Source organism: Mauremys reevesii, linkage group 2, assembly GCF_016161935.1.
Source record: "Mauremys reevesii isolate NIE-2019 linkage group 2, ASM1616193v1, whole genome shotgun sequence".
In the NCBI taxonomy this organism is placed as follows: Eukaryota; Metazoa; Chordata; order Testudines; family Geoemydidae; genus Mauremys; species Mauremys reevesii.
The window spans coordinates 240,089,556-240,101,569 of record NC_052624.1 but is presented as its reverse complement, the minus strand read 5'-3'; the positions used below and the strand labels follow the sequence as shown (position 1 = coordinate 240,101,569).

Sequence of the window (12,014 nt, the reverse complement as noted above, 5' to 3'; positions counted from 1 at the left end):
TTGGCCACTGTCGGAGACAAGGATACTGAGCTAGATGGACCTTTGGTCTGACCCAGTTTGGCCCTTCTTATGATCCTGCAAGGTGCTGACTGCTTCCCGTGACATTCTGAGCATCCTTTACTCTTACTGAAGTCAACAGGAATAGTGGTTGCTCAGCACCTTGCAGGATCAGCTCCTCCAAAAGGAGTTCAGGACTTGGCCTACTGGGCTGATACTGAGCAATCACAGACAGCTAGTTAGAGATGGAATAGAACCCAAAGGCTTGAAGTCCATGCTGCCATTTTCTTGTTTTGTGGCATGTATGTATAACAAAAAGCCATGTGGAGAGAGAAATCTGCAGGGAATTTCCTTCAAAAAACTGTTTATTTGTTCTTAATAAAGTCCTCAGGGTACTTTATTTTGGTACTTGGAGACTCCTGGAGCACTGGTCTTTCACAGTTGCTGAAGATGGAAATAGAAACAACGTAAATAGGGGCTGAACCATGGAGTATTGGGAGATTGACACCAAAACATCTCTAATAATGGTTCTAATGTATACCATTGGGAGTGTTTATGACATTTGCTTAGTAGACGATAGGCTCTTGTACTGGTCTGCTACAGTATTGGTGATCAACAAATGAACATACACCAGGCAACAGATACTAGAGACTGGGTTTCATTTATTCATTACTCAGAGAACCAAGCTCATAAACTATCAAACCAAATTCCTTTAAAACATCTTTATTAGTGAAGGGCTAGAATTAAAACCCCAGCTCTGAATATTTCTCATTTGTGCTTCTCAGGTTCTTTTATTTTATTTACAAGTAACATAAAATATTTGCATATTGAAGAATTGGCTCCCTCCTGTGGTACGTGGGCATTAAACACTGGAAACGTTAGCAGGCAACCTTCAAGGAGAATTAGAAAACTAACTACATTAAATACATTTCCTCCTAATAAATCAGCTTAGATTGTAACCCTCTAACTACTTTGTTCCTCTTCTAATGTGAACAGTAAAATGTGCTTTAAAATAGCTATCCTCAGTGAAGATATTGGAAATTGGGATTATAATGGAACATTGCATAGTTACTTGAGTGGCCATTTGCCGTAGCATACTTAATGTTGGAGCTAAAGCACAGTATGTAAATACTTCAGTGAAATCATACTGTTCTAGCATATTTATTGACATTTATCCAAACAAAGAATTTATGCTGACTTGGCAATGAAGGGCTAAGATTGCTGTCAGCAGAAATCCACTCTCTGAGCAATTTCATCTTCATCCCAAATAATTACAGCCTTCAATAAATTAACTTGCTCACAGTTGCATGGCAGAACTGACATACTGAGAAAAAGGGTGTGCAGGGTGCTCTAGGATCATCTGCAGAACAGCCCTGCCATCAGTGTTCTCCTTAGAGGCAGAAGGAAAGTCTCTTAGTGAGGCTCTTCTCACCTGGATCATATACGCCGATGCAGTGAAGCACTTAAATATATGTGTAACTTTAAGCATATGAGTAGTCCCTGTGACTCCAACGGGACTATTCACATACTTAACGTCACATGCATGCTGAAGTGCTTTGCTGAGCTATAGATGTAGTTCTGGACCAACTGTAATACAATTTATAGCAATCGAGATTTGGAATTTCATTATTAATATCTAAATTCTCCAACCATGCAGAAATGTCTAGTTTGGGAGAGAACTCTGAATGTTGTTTCCCAAACTTATCCCAAAGTGAGCATATTAAGGAAGTAGTCTATCTGATTTTGGGAAAATGAGCCCCATCCAAACACATACACAGGAATCAGAAATGAGATTCCACAGCTCTAGAGAAGGCCACTTGGCTTCTGTTGTAGAAGTGAGTAGCATCAAACGGAAAGGAAAGGGTGAAATGTGTGTAAATATAAAGCACATATAAACACAGGAGAAAATTCCAACGCTGCCTAATCACAGGATGCCTGGAAAGCTACTTCTAGGGCAAGTCAGTTATTGTACTAATTTCAAGTCATGTCAGTTCAAAGCTTCAGCCTTTTTACGAAACACAGTTAAGGTGCAGTCTACACTACAAATAAGAATCATGTCTGTGATCAGGTTAGAGGGCAACTGAGTTCTAGACAAATCCCTGGCCATTATTGTATTTGCAGCTTAGGACAGGGCCTCAAAATACACTGTTAGCCACAAAAAAAAAGTCCCATAATCCTTTATAACATTTGAAACAGTGTATCTCTCTTAAATACAGTACTGAGGCCCTTTATTCATCTACTTGTGCCCTAGGATAAAGAACAACTCACCCAGACCTTCTAGACAATCCTTCTAGCTGTACTCAACCTCCCATAAGGCAAAATCTCCTCTCCGAACTACAAAGGAGATCCTGACTCTGATAGATGCTGTTCTGCACATTGGAGTTCATATCAGCCATCAGAATCTGAAAGGAGAATTATATCCTTAGTTCTTATTGTCATACTCAGTGGTCTACAAATACTATATAATTTTCTCTCTCATCAAAGTCCTGCTTTTTCAGCTCCCCTTTTCAGTTCTATGTAATGTTTCCCAGCTTCTTCTTTAAAAGAAGAAAGATTGAAAATATTTAAGCTAGTTGTAAATGACTGGATCAATCACTGTGTTAATGATTCCTATGTAATCATGTCCCGCAATATACTGTACCATATTTTTGCTTTGTTTACTGAATAGAAGGTTAAATTACAAGATTATGAAGAAAATCATTTGGTGCAAAAAATTATTTCCTGAGAACCCATCCTGGTCCATCCTAAGCTAACACTCTTCACTCCATACATACCTCATGACCAGTGATCCTAGTTTTCTGTGATAAAAACCCCCAAATTCTCAGGAAAAAAAGGATAAAAATCTGCATTTTTCTGTGATTAAAATGAAACACTGAACTTTAGTTTCCCTAGCCATAATATATATATTGTAATCAGTTGAACACAATATTTTATTGACAGATTTACAGTTTTTAAGCAAGTTCAAAGCCTACCAGCATTTAGCGCTTTTCATGTATTCTACGATTGTCTGTCTTTAAACGTAATCGACAGCCTTGCTGGATACAGTACAGAACAGTACATTGCCGTCAATGTGAAATTTGTCCTTGCCAAAATCAGTGGCACAGTCTTTAGGGATGATTTTTAAAGTTGTCGGCATCTTTTCATAACTTGAATTGCTCATGTCTGGAGGCTGAAGTAAAATTTGAGATGCATTAAAACACAAATCCCTATATGCCATTTAGTAACCTTTATATGCCAGAAACAGTTTATAGGAGTATGTTTAGCTATGTAAATTTAAAGTGCATTCAAAAATTAACCACAAGAGGGGGAGGTTGCATTGAATAAGTGACATTGTTACTTTCAGTAAAATTTAGCTAATAACTAATGTGGTTTTTTTTCACAAAATGTAAACACTAAAGATTCTCTGTAAAAACGTAAATTCCACTTTTTTCCATTGCAAAAGGATTTCTATGATCCCTGCTCATAGCTTATTGCTCCCTCTGTATTCTTCTCCCACTTTCATATAGGTGAATTCTTTCCTGCTGTCCTTGACAGCTGGAACAAGCTCCCTATCCTTGTTTGGCAGGCATTTATCTGATCTTCTGTAATACTTTGTTATTAATATCAGTACTTCTTCTGTGAGGCCTCTCAGGGTTAATCCACCATTCAAAGAAATGCCTGTCAGATGCCACGACACAAGCCTGCTGGACCTTTATGTGATGAATCCAACCCACCCTTTGTTCACAATGGCAGTTGTTTGTCTGTTTAGACTGGAAGATCCTTGTGGGCAGGGAAGATGTCTCTCCAATGATGTCTGCAGCGCCAAGTACACTGCTGGCCTCCATCAAATAGAAAATAATAATTATGATAAATAATAAATAGTAAACAATGAAACAGAAAGAGACCATCTCTGAGAGGAGTGAGAAATATTTTTTTTAAATAAAAGAATCAGAGGACTGTCTTCTTGAGCAATCACTCTACTTTCAGATTAAGCTTTTTTTAGTAACTCATCATACAGGCTGAAACATTTAATAGAAAAGTATCATCTGCAAACATGTATATAAAAATAATATAAACAGATAAACATTTCAGTGCCAAGTCATTATTCTATTCCAAGTGCAGAGGTAAACAATCCTGAATAAATCAAGGCATCATTAAAAGAAGATTCTCTTAAAAAGCAAAGACATAAATTCTGGACCACTTGCTGTTTTATTTTATCAATGGATAGTTGTTCAGAGAGTAGCCTTAGAAAATGCATCCATCCTCACAATCTGTGCATGTATGCTTTAATTAAAATCTTGCAAAATCTGCTAGCTATCCCGCAACAATGTTCAAAGCTCCACAGATGGTGCCTATGGCTTTGAATCATGTATCTGAATTTGTCAATTTTTATGCCTGGTTATAGAAAACAAATGCAAATTAGAGAAATAAGCAACTAAGGGATATAAGTGCATTGAAATCTAGATACTTTTGGGATCCCGATATAATTTTACCTATAATTAATTTTTTCTTGATGACAAAGAAAGTAATAGTAAAATTTTAGACAAAACTTCCAATCTATGGACCAGATCTATAACATGACTCACACAATAAAGGGAGCTGAATTAATGACAAATGGGAAGAGCAAAGGGGAAAAGTGAGAGATTCTTTTCTTAGAAGCTGTTCCCAAAATATAATTCTTAGCGCTGAGTGCTAGAGAGTCAGAAGCCTGGTCTACACTACGCGTTTAAACCGGTTTTAGGAGCATTAAACCGATTTAACGCCACACCCGTTCACACTAAGAGGCCCTTTATATCGGTATAAAGGGCTCTTTAAACCGGTTTCTGTACTCCTCCCTAACGAGAGGAGTAGCGCTAATATCGGTATTACCATATCGGATTAGGGTTAGTGTGGCCGCAGATCGACGGTATTGGCCTCCAGGCGGTATCCCACAGTGCACCACTGACCACTCTGGACAGCAATCTGAACTCGGATGCAGTGGCCAGGTAGACAGGAAAAGCCCCACGAACTTTTGAATATTTCCTGTTTGCCCAGCATGGAGCTCCGATCAGCACGTGTGGCGATGCAGTTAAAAATCAAAATAAAGAAAGAGCTCCCGCATGGACCATGCGGACATGATCGCTGTAAGGGCAGGCAAATCTGTTCTATCAGCGCTCCGTTACAGAAGACGAATTAAAAAACATTTTTAAAAAATCTCCAGATAGACGCCATAGCAGGGACTCAGCACACTGCTGTGTGACAAGCGTAACGGAAAGCCAAGGAATCAAATGGACGCTCATGGACTGGAGGACTCAAGCTATCCCACAGTTCCTGCAGTCTCTCTGAAAAGCATTTGCATTCTTGGCTGAGCTCCAAATGCTTCTAGGGTCAAACACAGTGTCCGCGGTGGGTCAGGGCATTGCTCGGCAATTTACGCCCCACCCCACCCCCAAAAGTGAAAGGGAAAACAATCCTCTCTTGACTCTTTTACATGTCACCCTATCTTTACTGAATGCTGCAGATAGATGCGATGCTGCAGCACTGAACACCAACATCCTTGCTCCCCCCCACCATGGGTGGCTGATGGTGCAAAACGACTGGTACCCGTCCTCATCATCAGCCTATTGGCACATGGGGCAGTGCAAAAGGGCTGGTAACCATGCTGACTAGCATCCGTCAGGTCGATCAAGGGCGCCTGGTCCTAATTTTTCCTGGTAGATGGTGCAGTATGGCTGATAATCATTGTCATCATAGCAACAGGGGGCTGAGCTCTGTCAGCCCCCACCCTTCATGTGTAAAAAAAAGATTCAATTGCCCCTGGACTAGCAGAGGGATGCTGGACTCCTCTCCTCCACACTCCTTACTGTCCTGTCTGGACTATCATAGCAGCTGGAGGCTGCCTTCCACTCATTTCTCACTAACAAGTCAGTGTGTCTTATTCCTGCATTCTTTATTACTTCATCACATAAGTGGGGGGACAATGCTATGGTAGCCCAGGAAGGCTGGGGGAAGAACGGAATCAACAGGTGGGGTTGTTGCAGGAGCACCTCCTGTGAATAGCATACAGCTCATAATTTCTGCAGGATCTGACACAGAGCAGCTGTGCTCTCTGATACAGTGGTTCTCTAGTACACTTGCCCATATTCTAGGCAGGACTGATTCTATTTTTAGATACCAAAAAGGAGGGATTGACTCAGGGAGTCATTCCCAATTTTGGCTTTTGCGCCCCTGGCTAAGAGCAGCCAGGGGCACTTATGACAGCAGCAAATGGTGCAAAACGACTGGTAGCCATGATCATCTTTTTACCAATTTATGGATTGGTAGACGGTGCAGTATGGCTGGTAACCATCTCTGCTGTCATGCAAAAGCAAAAGCATGCTGCTGTGTAGCGCTGCTGAATCGCCTCTGTCAGCGGCATCTAGTACACATACGGTGACAGTCACAAAAGGCAAAATAGGCTCCATGATTGCCATGTTATGGCATCTGCCAGGGCAATCCAGGGAAAAGAGGCGCGAAATGCTTGTCTGCCATTGCTTTCCCAGAGGAAGGAGTGACTGACGACATTTACCCAGAACCACCCGCAACAATGATTTTTGCCCCATCAGGCACTGGGATCTCAACCCGGAAATTCCAAGGGGCGGGGGAGGCTGCGGGAACTATGGGATAGCTACGGAATAGCTACCCACAGTGCAACGCTCCAGAAGTCGATGCTAGCCTCGGACCGTGGACGCACACCACCGATTTAATGTGTTTAGTGTGGTCGTGTGCACTCGATTTTATACAATCTGTTTTACAAAACCGGTTTATGCAAATTCGGAATAGTCCCATAGTGTAGATGTACCCAGAGATAAGGGAAGTGATGTAATCAGTGTCTTCAAGATGGGGCTGAAAATCTTGCTTCTGTCTGGGAATCATCTTTCTGTTCTTAACCTAACTTGTGTGTCTGGTGAAATTTCTCCTCTTCCTTTCAAAGGAGTTGTGGTTCACTGATGCTGAAGCAGCTATTAGAGGTGTGAGAACAAGACACATCTCACTTCAGTCCTTCCAAAATTAACTTGGGTTTTAGATTCATGCACCTTAGTTCATGCCCATGAAATGTCAATGAACAAAGGTGGATGTTATTATTATAGGCCCCAATTCAGGAAAGCACATAAGTACATGTTTAAGTCCATCCCAATTTAGGACAACATTTAAGTACACGCTTAAGTCCCATTGAAGTCCATGAATGCTGAGCATGTAATTTAGTGTTATATGCAATAGAGATAATTTCCTACATCAGGGAACTAGCCAAGAAGCCAGCAGATCTCCCTCCTCATACCTGATCTTCCTCAATCTCTTCATCTTCATTGGGCTCATCCTCAAAATAGGCCCTTGGATGCCCCCATGAGGGCAGCTGAGGTCATATTTTCAAAGTCATTTCAATCCAGCTTCTATTTCTCTGTGATTAGCACATAAAAATGGTTTTATGTCTGTAAATTGTATTGAACACAAGCACAAACTAAATTGAAGTGTTCAGTTAGCAAGGTCTTCATGAATGAATCCATTCTGGCTTCTCCCCAGTTTTGGTACACATTTTGGGAGAATCAGAGGAGTTGTGACTTGAGGAGCACTTGTTGGAATAAATAAATTCATTCTCTATATATTTGGCCACTTAAAGAAAGAATAGACAGGCTAAATAGACTATTCCTGCAGATTCTGAAGATGAAATGCCTACTGTCCATAGGGCAATGACAATATAGAAAGCCTTCCAATATACTGAGGTCCAGGAAGTGACCAGCTCCAGTTCATGACCTTAAAACAAAATCAACCTGATGTAACAGAGAAAAGGTTGGGGGAAAAGAAAACCTCTGAAACTGGGAGCACCAGGCTGGACAAAACCAGCATCTCTTACAGGAATTCACAAAGCCAGATCAGGCGTTAGCACAAATGCAAGAGCTGAACACCTCAGTCCTTCAGTCTCCTAAATAGTCCATCTCGTGCAGAAAAGGTAGAGCAGAAACTTGCAGACTGCTGTGGTGAGCTGAGAGGTAGCAGGCAGTGCTGGATAAGTACAGAGATAAGGAAGAACTAGGGCCCCGCACTCTCTCCATTAGTATTTGATTTCTAGCAATTATTCTGTGTTACTACAAATTACCTACAAACAGGCGTGTTCATTTACTACTACTAAGAAATTAAATTGCTAATTGCAAACAATAATAAACAATTATTTCTATGTATCAGAGGGGTAGCCGTGTTAGTCTGGATCTGTAAAAGCAACAAAGAATCCTGTGGCACCTTATAGACTAACAGACGTTTTGCAGCATGAGCTTTCGTGGGTGAATTTCTATGTATATCTATAACTGAGATACATAAACTGTGCAACACTGAGGGCCATGTCAAGACCCTGAGGCCTGTACATAATTTGCACATCCTATCCCAGTACATTCACTTGCCCCCATGAATCCCTCCACTTGCTGGAAGGTGAACGAATCCCCTTGGGTTCTGAAAGTGGGGAGGTCTCCCTAGCTGGCGGAGGAGGTTGGGCAAGGGAAAGGGATTTCCCCGGGGTGATAGGATAAGGGCAGAAACTAGGCTTCAATCCCCTCCCATAAAAGCTCTTCAGCTTCTAGCTGGGGCTGGGCAGGGAGAGAGGCAAGCACAGCAGGAGCAACTGCCGGGCTTCTCCTCAGTGCAGCAGCAGCTTGGCAGCACCTCTGTGCCCCACTGGCGCGGTGGTCAGACGCAGCGAGAGACTGCCCACTGCATTCCTGTTGTGTTATCAGTGGTGGCTACAGGTGGGCAATGCAGGAAGGATAGTGGGTATAAACCTGCAGCTTAGTAGCTGTGTGAGTGTGAGGCAGCTGGCTCAGGCCCAGCCTTAGAGAGGTCTCAAAATGTTAACTCTAGCAGAGCTGGCATTTTGGAGTTGGCCTTCAAAATAATCCCACCCTACCACAAACAGCACTGATTCCTGTCCAGCATCATTACCCTATTAGGCACAAGGGTAGTCTGAGGTTTTGGGGGAGGCCTAGAGAGATGATATTTCCAGACACACCTCAAAGTTAACAGACTTATTTTACACTAAAAGGGAGAGGGGGTAGAATCTTTCATCTCTCTCCTTGCCAATACATACACCCTGGCTCCTGCTGCTGAAGTGGAGACCAACTCAGTAGTTTGCTCCTTTCATCCCTTTACATCATTTCAAGGCTATCTACACAAGGAAAAGGGCTGAAAACTTACTTTTTTTAAATGACAATTGAGATGAGACCGGCAGTCTGCCCTCTTAACAAGGGATTCATGCAAGATTCTGTGATCCCCTGCCAGCTCATCTGAGTTGATTTCTTGTAAGTCTGTGAGCAAAGCAGTGTAACTTGGTGGCACAAAATGTGATTTCAAGATGGGAAGGCTCCATACCATTTTCAATTTCTGGTAACTGCAACACTCTGGGGAAGACAAGTAGTCTTCATTTCTGGCATGATCTGGCTGACATGATCAGATTGTCAGAACTCCACCAGGCCCAAAGTTGCCAGGAGAAAGGAATAGATGTAGTGATTTAAAATATTAAAAATTGCTGTATCTCTTATATGCAATGTTTAGCCCTTGGTTTGCTATGCATTAATTACAGGGCCTTCCATTATCTACCTCCAATGGTGGAGATTCTTCTTAAACTGAGAGAGAACCAATGAATGCCTTCATTTGCTTCCAATTATTTGTATTGCATTAATTCCTAATAGCTCATCACATTCCTGTGTATTGGTATGCACAGTAGTAAGCTGTCTATCAGTGCAATATTTGCAAAAACAATAAATAGAACTACTACAAGTTTTGGTCAGACGCAAATAGATCTGGATGGGGTATCATCTTCAAGTGGCAGAGGTGATTTAGTGCTGGTGCTGTCCTCATGAATTGCTTTGGATTCCAGCAGCTATTTTTGTGTTTAACTAATGGTGATTCTTATATTACTGTTGCCATGTTCCAAATTAATAGATTTTGAATGAGCCCCAGCGAAAGAAGAACAGTACTGACAGACCGCCTGGTTTGTGCCCTACGCCAACACACCCTTCATACATACAATCAGATGTGTACACTGGATGCACTTTAATAGTTCATTACGTCTGTAGAGATATTACAAGTTTCAGAGAGTCCCGTATTTGATACGGAGATCATCACTAGGATTGATAATCTCTCTACAGCTGGTATGAATTTAATCTGCCCAATGCACACACAAATGTTCGTGTGTACATGCAGACACTTGCACTGTGTAGTTGTAACACAAAACATACACATTCTGTTTTATTTTTTCAGTACCACACGAGTATAAAAAGAAAAATTGACCCCTAACAGAGCAATGCTATAGTTAAGGTTGAAATAACACTCTTGTTCTAAACCTCATTTTCAATAGATCTTTCTGGAGGGAAATACTTTGGGGGGCTTTTTTGTAGAAGTTTGAAACATTTAAGACAGTTTGCAATAGGAATCTCTATTGCTCTGTCTCTAACACACAAACAGACACTGTACTTGGTGGATGAAACTGATATGGGCAATGTAATTAAAAGTTGGAGCAAATAAATATTAAAGGCAGAGTGGCCTGACTGAAATGGTATTTCTAGGTCTAGCTTGAAACAAGGCTTAAGCAGGCATTCATGAAATAATGGCCCAGAACAGCGCACACACACAGAGATTTCCCTCTAAATACTATAGATATATATTTTGGTTCCCACCGTAGTTTGATGCAATGGATTAGCTTTTGGGGATTATCTCACAGACAGCACACAATTTCCAGTCTTCTCACTGCCAAAAAAACTTTCAAAATTGCTTCTACGGATCTTTCTGACTACATGGAGTAGGCACCAGCAAAAAGGATCCCCTCCTCCCACCCCCATCCCCTGACAAAAAAGTCATATGACTTCGGTGACCAATTACAACAAACAGATATAGCTTAAAATGTGAAAAGGAAACATGAAACTGTGCTGTGAAATTTTTGCAGACATCATATCAATCTTTTTCCATGCAAAATTATAACCAAAAAACAATATTATAAATGTCATAGGATTGCTTCCATTTTCAGATGTTTAGGGACTTGAAAACAGATGCATACCAATGAAACAACATTTTATTGCCAATATTTCACCTAATTCAAGTAAGCACCAGGGGGCAGAGTTTGCTGCAAAAAAACCTTTAAGCACCAATTTTCAGAATCTGCCTCATAATCCGGCAAACTAACATAGGATTTGTCATTCTGGATATTTCCATTTGTCCTTCAAGACTGATGTCCTGCCTCCAGCTGTGGCCAATGCCCGAGGCTTCCAAAGACGATTAAAACACCTGTGACCTGATTAATTATCTGGCACTGTATATAAGGGACAATATCCTTCCTGGCACATGCAGCAACCTGCTTACACATTAAAGCTTCCATGACTACAAGTGTTATCCTTAGTCATAAAAGTAATTATTTATGTAAACTCCTTTAGCACTGACTTTCATATAAGTTGTATATATTCCTTTGGCCAAATTATGCTCAGCTTACCACATGTTACGCCTCACTGAAGACTCATGAAGAAGTACAAATTATATTTGGCCTCGTGTGAGTCAGTATTTCCTTTTTACTTGTTATAAATTTAACACCCATTAATTCTATAGAAAGACGCCATGCTCTCATATTAAGGGACACTGAAAAGGAAGAATTAACCTATGCATTCTGATGTGCATGCTTTAATGTCACATCAGTGTAGTTACTTGCACTGAATGAAATAAAACATATGTATTAACTCCTATGCCATGTGTTCCATATTAGGTTGTTTTCTTATATACGAAACCTGCTGTAGCATTTAAATATGTTTAGGTTAAATTCAATAAATTCGATGAAATAGATAAGAGGTGCACAATAAGATTAGATATATCATGCTGCTGTTTGCTAGAAAATAAATGGAATACCATGTGGCCAGTAAAAGATCTAGTCAGACGAATGAATGCTTACCATTTTTTACATGATTTATTTTTCTTTGCTTCAAATTCTGGCTGTCCAGTGAGGGACATACCAACAGAACAGGGAACCATTGGTGGTTCAATAGTCTCTATGT

At 40.9% G+C, this 12,014-nt stretch overlaps 1 long non-coding RNA gene across 1 annotated transcript; it reads right to left on the bottom strand.

Moving 5' to 3' along the window:
- Positions 1 to 370: 370 nt before the first annotated feature.
- On the bottom strand, positions 371 to 3,807 carry LOC120398626. The gene is made up of 3 exons (XR_005594584.1): positions 3,711 to 3,807; positions 2,970 to 3,166; positions 371 to 2,399 (listed from the first exon to the last, which is right to left on the bottom strand). It is a non-coding gene; the product is annotated as an uncharacterized LOC120398626 (long non-coding RNA).
- Positions 3,808 to 12,014: the final 8,207 nt, after the last annotated feature.